Source organism: Heterodontus francisci, chromosome 5 (genome assembly GCF_036365525.1).
Source record: "Heterodontus francisci isolate sHetFra1 chromosome 5, sHetFra1.hap1, whole genome shotgun sequence".
Classification (NCBI taxonomy): domain Eukaryota; kingdom Metazoa; phylum Chordata; class Chondrichthyes; order Heterodontiformes; family Heterodontidae; genus Heterodontus; species Heterodontus francisci.
In genome coordinates, this window is record NC_090375.1 from 163,244,237 (window position 1) to 163,257,501 (window position 13,265).

At 44.6% G+C, this 13,265-nt stretch overlaps 1 protein-coding gene across 1 annotated transcript in view; it reads right to left on the bottom strand.

Annotated features, from left to right (window-relative positions):
- rims2a (regulating synaptic membrane exocytosis 2a) overlaps positions 1 to 13,265 on the bottom strand; it is a 749,410-nt gene that overhangs the window by 65,830 nt on the left and 670,315 nt on the right. The gene's annotated exons all lie outside the window — the stretch shown is intronic.

A 13,265-nucleotide genomic window follows, 5' to 3' on the forward strand; every position in this document is an offset into this window, starting at 1 on the left:
CACTTTAAATCTGTGCCCTCTTGTTCTCAATCCTTTAAAGATTGGGAACAGTTTTTCCCTATCCACTCTGTGCAGACCCCTCATGATTTTGAATACCTCTATCAAATCTCCTCTCAGCCTTCCCTTCTCCAAGGAAAACATTCCCAACTTCTCCAATCTATCTTCATAACTGCAGTTCCTCATCTCTGGAACCATTCTTGTGAATCTTTTCTGTAATCTCTCCAATGCCTTCACATCCTTCCTAAAGTGCAGTCCCCAGAACTGGACAGAATACTCCAGCTGAGGTCAAACTAGTTTCTTATACAAGTTCAACATAACCTCCTTGCTCTTGTATGCTCTGCCACTATTAATAATGCCCAGAATACTGTCTGCTTTATTAACCACTCTCTCAACCTGCCCTGCCACCATCAAAACTTTATGTACATATACATACACCCAGGACCCTCTGCTTTTGCACCCCCTTTAGAGTTGTACTCTTTATGTTAATTTTCTTCACCAGATATAATCACCATATGGAATGGGATACCAGAAATGGTAGTTAAGATCAGGACATTGGACTCATTAAAACTATATGCTAGATCATGAAGTAGGGAAGTGGAAGTTTTGGTGCTCTGGAAGGGTGAAACCAAATTCACTGAAGAGACCACTTCATTCAAACCAATCTTGTGATCTTATTATCAATATGCAAAGTAAAGATTTCTTTATAGTTTCTCAGATAAACATGTAAGGAATAGAGATGCTCACTCGTGACTGATGGTAAACAATTAAACAGCCAACCCGATGAGGAGATCCAATGTCGGGGGAGCCCAGTGCGTCAGTGCAAAAGACAAGGCTGAAGCATTAGCAACCATCTCCAGCCAGAAGTGCCGAGTGGATGATCCATCTTGACTTCCTCCTGAGGTCACCCCATCAGAGATGCCATTGTATGGCCAGAGATGAGTAGCGAGAGCCAATTCAATTTTCTCCACATGATATCAAGAAACGGCTGAAGGCACTGGGTACAGCAAAGACTAGGGGTCTTGACAACATTCCAGCTGTAGTACTGAAGACTGCTGAAGACTTGCTACTGGGATGTGTGCAGCAAAGCAGCCAGGATACACAGAGAATGGGAAAAAAGCACTTTGTATACATAGAAAAAACCCACAAAATTGGAGTGGGCACTCAGCAAGCTTGATTCAAACTGGAGGAGGGAGATGCTGAACAAAGATAAAGCATTTCTGTTTTTTTAATTTTTTCATGGGATGTGGGTGTCGCTGGTAAGGCCAGTATTTGTTGTCTATCCCTAATTGCCCTTGAGAAGTGGTGGTGAGATGCCTTCTTGAACCACTGCAGTCCATCTGGAGCGGGTACACCCACAGTGTTGTTAGGAAGGGAGTTCCAGGATTTTGACCCAGCAACAATGAAAGAACAGTGATATATTTCCAAGTCAGGTTGGTGTGTAGCTTGGAGGGGAACTTGCAGGTGGTGGTGTTCCTATGCATCTGCTGCCCTTGTCCTTCTAGGTGGTGCAGGTTTGGAAGATGCTGTCGAAGGAGCCTTGGTGAATTACTGCAGTGCATCTTGCAAATAGGTACACACTGCTGCCACTGTGTGTCGGTAGTGGAGGGAGTGAATGTTTAAGGTGGTGGATGGGGTGCCGATCAAATGGACTGCTTTGTCCTGAATGATGTCACGCTTCCTCAGTGTTGTTGCAGCCACACTAATCCAGGCAAGTGGAGAGTATTCCATCACACTGCTGACTTGTGTCTTATAGATGGTGGATAGGCTTTGGGGAGTTAGGAGGTGGGTGACGTGCCGCAAAATTCCCAGCCTCTGACCTGCTCTTGTAGCCACAGTATTTATGTAGCTGGTCCGGTTAAGTTTCTGGTCAATGATAACCCCCAGAATGCTGATAGTGGGGAATTCAGTGATGGCAATGCCATTGAATGTCAAGGGGAGATGGTTAGATTCTCTCTTATTGTAGATCATCATTGCCTGGCAATTGTGTGACATGAATGTTACTTGCTACAGCCCAAGCCTGAATGTTGTCCAGGTCTTGCTGCATATGGACATGGATGCTTCAGTATCTGAGGAGTTGGTGGGGGAGAATTACGCATGAGGTGAAATATGAGGTGCATACTTGTACTGGGATGGTTCTGAGCAATACTGGGGTTGTCCTGGAAGCATGCCATCTGTTTCAACATCTAGGACACAGGAGGTATATGGTTGGGCTGAGGAGGGGTGGAATCAATGGCTGAATGCAATTAGGAAGAATTCTTTCATAAAATGCCCTTACAATAAAGTCTTCCTCATTTGACAATTGATGTTGCATTTTATGATTAAAAATATATCGACACATAATGACTTGCAACAGCGCTGATAGGCATGCTGAAACATTTAACAACGAACAAGCTGATACACTAGCACAGGTTTATGGCAAGCAGCCTTTCTCTACTTTGTTTATGTTTAAACAATTTACATTTTGACAATGGTGTTTGATCTGAATTTAGTCTGATTTCAGCATGATTGTTTGATTAAAAAATTGGGTGTCCATAAATCAGGTGCACTGACCTGCAGGAGATGAGGTTTGCAATTTGAGGGTTTAAATGTAATGCTGTGGGGTCCAACCTAGTCCTTCTAAGACAGGTAATGGCAGCAAATAGCTACTTGGAGTTTTTCCTTTCAATGTTAGTGATTTTAAAAACCTTTTAACTATCTTAATCATCAGGTTCAAAGAGGTTTAAAAGCACAGGTCAATCAGAGTGATGCTGTCTTTATAATTAACAATCTTGTTTTAATACAAAAAAATCACCCCATTCCCAGTACATCCCTTGCTTCTAAAAGTGGGAAAAATTCAACACCAACTGGCAAGTTAACATCACCTAGTTTTCATGGAACATGCCATCTGTCAGTGTTAACACATTTTGCACTTTATTGACTTTTAATGCAGCACTGAATTTTGTTGCCTTTCTGCAATGTACAATTGAATTTCTGGAGACAACTAATATATTGAATAATATTATAATTAGAAACTGAAAATGGCTGCCTGCAAGTGAACTCAGGACTGTGAGTCTAATTGAAGAGTTCAAGGGAGGTCTTCAACCTTGAAATGGAAGTTGGAATAATTTATAGACTTCCTCTGACCGCCAAGACTATGGGCTGAATTTCCTTGGACTTCTCCCGCTTGCCCACTATAACTTGGGCAGGTGTTCGGCGGACACTCCATTTACAGGTGTAAACGTCTGTCCACATTACAGCAGTGGTGTGGGAGAAGCAGGGGAAATTTCAACCCAGTATTCCAGCAAGTCTTTATAACTATTATTTCATATGGATTACATCTGAAGTTAGAAATCGCCATGTCTGCTCCTTGCTGTTGTTGGAAATATTCTGGAGTCTCATAATATAGATTGGTATTTGCCACCTTAGTAAAAACATTACTGCAGTATTCCCAATACCACAAAGTGACTACATAACGGAGAAATTCTGCATGCAATCTGTATTACAGAATATTTTACAATTCATGAGATGGCAACTTCTCACTGTGCGGCTTTCGTGTAAAGTCGCTGGCAAAGCAGAAACAGCTTGTTCCAAAAGCACAGCTGAAAGGCTGTTAGTTTCCTAGGACTACTTATTCCACTAATTTAGCAAGTCTCAGAGAAAGCATAGCCCTGAATTTCACATCATGCCCTAAAAATCAATATAATCTGGACAAGCTGGGGTACGAAAAGGGATGGAGACCCTGTGTAGGGCACTATTTTTGTACCCTCAAAATGTTGCTTGTAGTGGCAGGGTAGATATACAAGAGAAATATATCATAATATATTTCCCAGAATTTATACCTTAGCAAAGATGGCGTGAGATACACTCATGAGTCTCTGGCATCTAACATTACTCAAGACCTCAAGGTGGAGAGATTTAAATTTTAAAAGGTCAGCTTCCTATAGAGTGATCAATTCTTTACAGGAAACTGGCATATGGAACCTGCAGAATGGCTGCTGGTTTTGGCATTCTGACTGCTGTCATTTAGCTTTTAGGCCTCCCTCACCTTGCTGCCAGCTCCTTCAGATTCTCCAGTCTGAGAGCATGGGGTGCGGGGAGAACTTGCAAGGTCCACTGCCAGCTTCTTCTAGTTTGCTACAATTTGAGTAAGACCATAGAAGGTACACTTAAAGTGCTGGAAACACTCAGCATGTCAGGCAGCATCTGTGGAGGGAGAAATACAGTTAATATTTCAGGTCTGTGACCTTTCATCAAAACTGGGAGAAGTTAGAAATGTGATAGGTTTTGAGCAAGTGAATGGGAGGAGGCTGAGAATGACGAAAGGGAAGGTCTGTGATGGGGTGGAGTGTAGGAGGGACACAATGACAAAAGGTTTTATGGTGCAACGTCAAAGGGAGTGGTAATGGGACAAGTAAAGAAACAAAAGATGTGACTAGAGGAGGTGTGAGTGGCAGGATAGCTGCCATCTGAACACAAAGTGAAGGAATGACAGAGAAACACGAGAACAAAACCAAACCAGCAAAGAAACACAAATCAAAATGGGGGCAGAGGTTACGATCTAAAATTGCTGAACTTAATGTTGAGTCCAGAAGGTTGTAAAGTGCTGAGTCAAAAGATGAGATGTTGTTTCTTGAGCTTGCGTTGAGTTTCATTTGAATTGACAGAAGTGCAAGTAAATCGTTGTTTCACTTGGAAGAAACGGGGTCTTGGACGGTGAGAAGGGAGGAGGTAAAACGGCATATGTTGCATCTCCTACACTTGCATGGAAAGGTGCTGTGGGAAAGGGATGGGGTGTTTGGAGGACTGAGGAGTGAAGCAGAGTGTCATGGAGGGAATGGTCCCTTTGGAATGCTGAAAGTGTTTGACAAGGCCTTCGAATGTGTCCGTCCCATTTCCCACACTTCTGTTCTCACCCCTTCCCCTCCTTCCCAGAACCATGATAGGGTTCCCCTTGTCTTCACCTTCCATTCCACCAGCCTCCATATTCAATGGATCATCCTCCGCCATTTCCACCACCTCTAGCATGATGCCACCACCAAACACATCTTCCCTTACCCATTTGGCATTCCGAAGGGACCACTCCCTCCACGACACGCTGCTCCACTCTTCAGTCACTCCCAACACCCTGTCCCCTTGCCATTGCACCTTTCCATGCAAGCAGAGATGCAACACCTTCCCTTTAACCTCCTCCTTTCCCACCATCCAGGGCCACAAACACTCCTTCCAAGAGAAACAGTGATTTACTTCTGATGAAGGGTCACAGACCTGAAACGTTAACTCTGCTTCTCTCTCCACAGATGCTGCCAGACTTGCTGAGTATTTCCAACATTTCTTGTTTTTATTTCAGATTTCCAGCATTTGCAGTATTTTGCTTTTATTTTAGTGATTTACTTTTACTTCTTTCAATTTAGTATACTATATTTGCTGCTCACCATGTGATGTCCTGTACATTGGGGAGACCAAATGCTGACTGGGTGAACACTTTGTGGAACACTTCCATTCAGTCCGTAAGATTGACCCAGAGCTCCCAGTCGCCTGGTATTTTAATTCTCTACTTTGCTTGTGCTCTGGCCTTTCTGTCTTTGGCCTGCTAATGTTCCAATGAAGCTCAATGTAAGCTCAAGGAACAGCATCTCACCTTTCAACTGGGCACTTTATAGCCTCTGAACTCAATATTGTGTTCATCAATTTTAGACTATCTCTGCCCCCATTTTGATTTGTGTTTCTTTGCTGGTTTGGCTTTTTTCTCTTGTCACTTTCGTTGCCTTCACTTTGCATTCGGACAGCAGCTATCCTGCCATTCACACCTCCACTAGACATATCTTTTGTTTCTTTACTGGTCCCATTACCACTCCCTTTGGCTTTGCACCACGAAGTCTTTTGTCATTTAGTGTCTTCTGCCTTCAACCTATCACAGATCCTCCTCTTGGTTATTCTTCCGATCCTCCCCCACTTTCACTTGCTCAAAACCTATTACATTTCTAACTTCTCCCAGTGCTATGAAAGGTAATTGGCCTGAAATGTTAACTCTGTTTCTTTCTGCACAGATGCTGCCTGACCTGCTGAGTATTTCCAGCATGTTCTGTTGTTATACATATTCCTGATTGTTGGCTAGTTACTTCTGCTGCAAAACAAATGTGTGTGGACATTGAATCAAGCTCAAATGTGATTCCCTCGATGGTCAAATATCCTTCCAACCTGAGACTAATATACAAAAAATGTGTGAGCTACTAGAGTGCTACCGTGTCTGTGAAACATTCCCCAGCAAGGGTCAGTGCCTTCATGGTGAAAGAAAAGAAAAATATTCTTTTCAGTAGCAGACCCACTCAGTGGCCCAGTGAATTATTGCTCATCATGGTCTAGATGATGGCCAGGCCTCACTGACATGCCATTGGCCGACTTCCTGATTAAAACGGGTCTAACGTTTGGAGCAGAGACAACAAATGCAAACCACAAATACTTCAGGCTTTTTATGTTTGGCAAGATGTTGCAGGTCAGGCAGTAATCTCCATTATTATTAAACATAGAGGGGGCAAAATTCATTAAGGCCTGAAAATGGGCATGGGAATTGCGATGTACGATTAACTCATATCTGTTACTTCCAGTGCAGGCAGCACTGTACTGTCTGCTCATTTAAATGATTGCAGCATGCAGCCAGTGCTAAGCATGCTGCAAAGTGACTGCATGCCTGAGCAGGGCACCCAAATTCATGAGCGGCTAGCACGAGTTTAAGCTAGCTTGTGCTACTTAAAGCCAGTCAGGAAGGTGCATTTTAGCTGGAGCAGGTGCTGGATGTCATTCTGAAGGTCAATTTGACCTTGGAAAGATACAGGAATGGCACAATATGACAGATAGTGAGCTCCAAGGTTTTCCAATGCACCACTAGAGGTCTTGTTGCAGGAGGTGGACAGGAGGAGAGAGGTCCTCTCTCTACAGGGAACCAGGAGGTCATCCAGACAAACTCTGTAAAGGCAATGGGACCAGATAGTGGTGTAGGTCAATGCCAGCAGTGTCACTCCAAGGACCTGGATGCAGTGCTGAAGGAAGTTCAATGAACTCACCCGAGTGGTCAAGGCCAGTGAATTCATGCTCAAATCCCATAGCCCATGCACTACATCACTAGCCTCACACACTGTTCAATTCATCACACCTCCATTATTCACTTACCAACAATCTTCATTAACAGTATTCACACACTGAGCACTGATGTAAACCTCATGCACACATCTCACAGCTTGCAAACATTGCCAGTTATTCAACCATAACAGGCACATCATCCAAACACATTGCACCACACTCACTGACATACTTTCCTCTCTTTTGCAGAACAGGGTTGCACCTAACAGACAGGGGACAGAAATGGCTTGCATGTCCTCACCCTGAAGGAGATGGTGTACTCTATTATTGGAGCAGTCACAAATGAGGCCGTGGCCAGCAGCAGAGCTGAAACCATACAAGGTGATGGGGTATTCTCATACCTAGTTCTCCTTCCCATATCCCACAATTTCTTCTGATTTAAAAGCTGCAGGTGATTAAAGGATGCACCTCTTGCTTTCCTCCTCTCCTCTCACCACAATGCTACCATTTTACCTTTCTCCTTTCAGACACCCAAGAACTGCAACCTGGCTAGGCAGTATTGGAGGAGCAAGAAGTGGTGGAGGAAGAAACATACTGATGATGAAGAAACACCGTCACTCGCTGTTACACTCACAGCCGCCAGTTCAGATACTGATACTGTGCGCACTTTAGAAGGTAGCTTAGAGGCAAGATCTGCATGTAGTGAAACACCAGCCCATCGCACCATGCTGACGCTTTGAAAAAGCCTTCCATTTCACTCTATTCCCCTGCTCTTTCCCTGCACCCCTTTAATGTTCATTCACTTCTCCTTTAAAAGATTCCCAGGTATTTGCCTTCACTACTTTACCTGGGAGTCCATGCCAACTGTTGATCACTTTTTGTGTGAAGAAAAACTTCATGATATCAATTTGCCTTTAACTAGAGCAAACCTGTGGCTCTTGCTCTCACAATTTGATTTAATTTTCTAAATTACCTCTTCCAGACCATATCGGATGTTATTTATTTCTATAAGATTACCTCACAGATGCCTATTGCAAGGCAACAAGTCCAAGTCTCTCCAGTTTTTCCATATAAGTGAGACCTTTAAGACCAGTCAGTCTTGTTGCTCTTTTCTCACTGCCTCCAGCCCTCATCTCCATTACATCTTGGTGACCAGAAGTGGGTACAGCACTCAAGGTGTGGTCTAAGGAGATGTTGCTCATAACTTCCTCTGATGCGCATTCTGCAGCTTTGGGTATGTAGTGCAAAATTCTACTGTCTTTGGTTGATTGCTGATCGCATTGGTTGGACACCGATTTAAGGTGATTGGCAAAAGAAGCAACAGAGACATAAGGAAAAACTTTTTTATGCAGTGAGTAGTTAGGATGTGGAATGCACTGCCTGAGAGGGTGGTGGAGACAGATTCAATCGAGGCCTTCAAAAGAGAACTGGATAATTATCTGAAGAGAAAATTTGCGGGGCTATAGGGAAAAAGCAGGGGAGTGATAGTAGGTGAGTTGCTCTTGCAGACAGCCAGCACAGGCAAGACAAGCTGAATGGCCTCCTTCTGTGTTGTAACCATTCTATGATTCTATTTAAATGATTACTGTGTGCTGCAGTGCTATGCATGGTTTTAAGTGGCTGCGCACCTGAGGGGGTGCAAAACTGTGGGAGGCTAGCATGAGTCAAAGGAATTAACTGGCAGGATAGGTATGTCCCTACCCCAATGAAGGAGACGGTGGTCGCTGAGGCTATATCCTCATAACTAACCCTCCTTCTCACATCCCATAATCTCATCTGATTTACAAGCTGCAGATGATGTAAGTATGCACCTCTTGCTTTACTCCCCTCCTCCTCTCACAACAACCCTATCCTTGCACCTTTCTTCTTTCAGGTCACCTGGATAGGTAGTGGTGGAGGGCAAAGAGGTGGAAAAGCAGGATAATAGTGATGAAGAGAAAATACATTCGCTGTCGCACTTATAACAAATCAGCTCACATGTGCCTAATTTAGGGGATAGCTTAAAAGTGGGATCTGCATATGATACGATACCAAGCCTGAGTGGCCTACAGCCTGGGCAGGTAACAAGTGCACAGGTGCCAGCTCGCCTGGGGACAAGGTCGCACATGAGTTCTGCTGCAAAGGACTAAGATGATCAATTCAATAGTGTGGCCTACAAAAGAAGCCTGATGCTTATGCATAATGAAATACTTGATGTATTGGCAGGCCTGCCAGAAAGCCTGCATGCAACATCAAGGAGTATGCAGGAGTCCAGCACAAACTTGGCACAGGGCTTTGTTTTCAGTGTGGAAGTGATGGTCAACTCCATTAGCACACTTGTGGACACAATGATGATCTAGCATCTCATAGACAATATCTCAGCTTCCATTGTAGCACACACAAGTCACTCAACATATGGGTACTGCAGTGGAAGCTTAGATTTCATTAATAGGTAAGCTTGTTGCCACACAGCTCAGACTGCTACCATCACAGTTGCGGAAACAAGCGTTGTAAAGGGGCTTTAGGGATCTCACAGCAGTCCAGCAATCTGTCCTCAAACAGATTACTAGGATTGTTGAGATGCTGCCCCAGGGGTGTGGCAGTGGTAGTGTGGATTAAACTTGCTGACCTCTTTCAAGAACTTAACATTCTCCCTCCCACCTCTGCCTCTTGGTCAGTACCCTTGCTGCCAGCCTATCAGCTAGCCAGCTCAGTCTAGCCAAGATGGTACAGCCCGAAGGCAGGCCTTCTAGGTCCAGGACTGTATGAGGTTATCGTTCAAGGTCCCTTGCAGTCTCCCCACTGAAAGTCAGCAGCCTCCCACCAGCCATGCTGCAGCCACTTGTGTAGCACTGCATAGGAGCACTAGGACAGGCAAAGGCAAATGGAAGACAGCCACTAAGGGAATGCTCAAGGGTGATTAGTTGATGTTGTATGCAATATGGTATGGTTTGATGTATAAATTTGGCTTAGAATGTTCATTTTGCATTGATTTATATTTTTGTATTGTAGCCTAACAGACGCTGTAATGGTCAATAACAGGGGGAAGGTAAGGTGTGAGACCATCGATGAATGGGGAACAGTGGTTGCATTTACTGGTATCACAGTCAGATGAACTGATCAAGGACAGCTTGGCAAGAAAAGAGCTCTCTAGGTTGCCTCCTCTCTTCCTCCTCCTTTGCCTCGTCCTCCTGCTCCTCAGCTGATCACCATATAGCTGGTGCAAAGGGTTGTACCCTCACGATGGCAAGGTTGTGCAGCACGCAGCAGACCACCATGAATCTTGTCATCTGCTCTGCTGAATACCGTAAGGGCTCCTCCACAGCAGTCCAGGCAGCAGAAGTGTGGGGCTGAATTTTTCCACGGGAGTTAGGACCTTGATGTTGGGACCATATGCGGGTTTCGAGCCCGTGCAGGCCTCAGTGCCTGCTGCAGCAACTTTACGTGGCCTCCTAATTGCCACCTCCGCATTCGTCATCCAATGACAAATGGAGGGGGGGGGGGGGGGATCATGACACAGGGGGCCCAGAGGGTCCGTAGTATTGGATGGCTGGCAGCCCCACCTGAGCTGCTGAGGAAGGTAGGTGAGTGCTCTCAGATGTTGAACAGGTTTTACAAAAAGAAAGCTAGAGATTTAGAGCCATCAGTGTGGAGGGGCAGTCCTTCCACAGGAATGTTTGTTGCTACGGCTGTGGCCGTTTCCGCCCTGCAGCTTCGTCATTGGGTATTTGAGAGGAGGTACTGATAGCCCTCGAACCTGCCACAGAGAGGCCACCTCCATGCAGTTGCCGGGCTCTGGACCCATTGGGAGACTAATCCAGTGCTGGGAAATTTCCGTTGGTGTGGGACAATGGCCCTTGATTAGGGCCTTAATTGGAAGCTAGTGGCTGCCCACGCCTGTTCATTGCAGCCAAAGAGACGCTGTAATGGTCAATAACAGGGGAAGATAAGGTGTGGGACTGTTGATGATTGGAAAACTGTGGTTGCATTTACTGATTTGATTGCCTCCTCTCTTCCTCCGCCTTTGCCTCCTCCTCCTGCCTCTGATTCCCCTGGCAGCCTGCTCCAGGAGCGTTGCCCGGAGGCAGGATAGCTTCAGGGAACCATCCTGACGGGGTTTTCCACTGCTTTCCTGGCACCCACTCCCCGCCTCCAAACTCGTCACCCCGGGGCTGGGAAAATTCAGCCCAGTGCTCCAGCACACCAACAGTTGGCTCTGTGAAATTGTAAATGTGAAGTGATTCATTTTGGTAGGAAGAACATGGAGAGACAATATAGAATAAAAGGCATAATTCTAAAGGGGGTGCAGGAGCAGTGGGACCTAGGTGTATATGTGCATAAGTCATTAAAGGTGGAAGGACAGGTTCAGAGAGCAGTTAATAAAGCATACAGTATCCTGGGCTTTATTAATAGGGGCATAGAGTACGAGCAAGGAAGTTATGTTGAACTTGTATAAGAGGCTAGTTCGGCCTGAGCTGGAATATTGCGTCCAATTCTGGAAAGACGTGAGGGCATTGTACAGAGTACAGAAGAGATTCACGAGAATGGTTCAAGGGATGAGGAATTTCAGTTATGAAGATAGATTAGAGAAGTTAGGACTGTTTTCCTTGGAAAAGAGAAAGCTGACAGGTGATTTGATAGAGGTATTCAAAATCATGAGGAGTCTGGACAGAGTAGATGGAGAGAAATTGTTTCAACTTGTGAAAGGATCAAGAACAAGAGGGCACAGCTTTAAAGTATTTGGCAAGAGAAGCAAAAATGACGTGAGGAAAAACTTTTTCAGGCAGCAAGTGGTGAAGGTCTGTAATGCACTGCCTGAGAATGTGGTGGAAGCAGGTTCAATTGAAGCATTCAAAAGGGAACTAGACAGTTATATGAAAAGGAAGAATGTGCAGGGTTATGGGGAAAGGCAGGGGAATGGGACGGGGGGAATTTTTCTTCCAGAGAGCCAAATGTGGACATGATGTGCCAAATGGCCTCCTTCTGTGCTGTAACAATTCTGTGATTCTGTGATCACATTTTTTTGTATTAATATGGTTTTTGTTGTATGCATGCTGTCCAACCCACCTGTCATTTACAGGTGGGTTTGGCACCAGTCATGAACCTTATTGTCAAAGGGTAGCCCTTGTCACTCAGTAGCCACTTTCTGATTTTTCATGGTGGCTGAAAAGCAACTGGCACAGCAGACTGCTGCAGAATGAAGGCTGCCAGGATACCAGGCATGGACCTGCAGGATAGTAGTGATACTATTAGGATTTTAATTATCCTAATATAAACAGGGATAGTAAAAGTGTAAAGGGCAGAGAGGGAGAAGAATTTCTGATGTGTGTTCAGGAGAATTTTCTTAATCAGCATGTTTCTGGTCCAACGAGGAAGGAGGCATTGCTGGATCTAGCTCTGGGGAATGAGGTGGGTCAAGTGAATTATGTGACAGTAAGGGAATATTTATGGAACAGTGATCATAATAACATAAGGTTTAGGTTAGCTACGGAAAAAGACAAGGAGCAATCTAGAGAAAAATACTTAGTTGGAGGAGGGCCAGTTTCAGTGAGGTGAGAACAGATCTGTCCCAGGTAAATTGGAATCAAAGATTGTCAGGCAAAACTATAATGGAACAATGGGCTGTCTTTAAAGAGGAGATAGTTCAGGTACAGTCGAGGTTTATTCTCATGAGGGTGAAAGGTAGGGCAATCGAAGCCAGAGCTCCCTGGATGATGAAAGAGATAGAAAGTAAGATGGAGCAGTAAAAGGGTGCAAATGACAGACATCAGGTTGATGATACAAGTGAGAACCAGGCTAAATACAAAAGGTTCAGAGGGAAAGTGAAAAAAGAAATGAGAGGCAGAGAGATTATTAGAAGAACCTGGCTGCTAACATAAAAGGGAATCCAAAAGTTTTCTATAGTCATATAAATAAGTGTAAAAGGGTAGTGAGAGGAGGGGTAGGGCTGATTAGGGACGAAAAAGGGAATATATGCATGGAGGCAGAGGGCATGGCTGAGATACTAAATGAGTACTTTGCATCTGTCTTTACCAAGGAAGCAGTTGCTGCCAAAACCATACTGAAAGTTCAGATACTGGATGGACTAAAAATTGATAAAAAGGAGGTATTACACAGGTTTGCTGTACTTTTAAGTCACCACGTCCGGATGGGTGTTGAGGGAAGTAAGGGCGGGTAACTGCGGTGGTATACTAGCCATAATCTTCCAACCCTCCTTAGATATGGGAGTG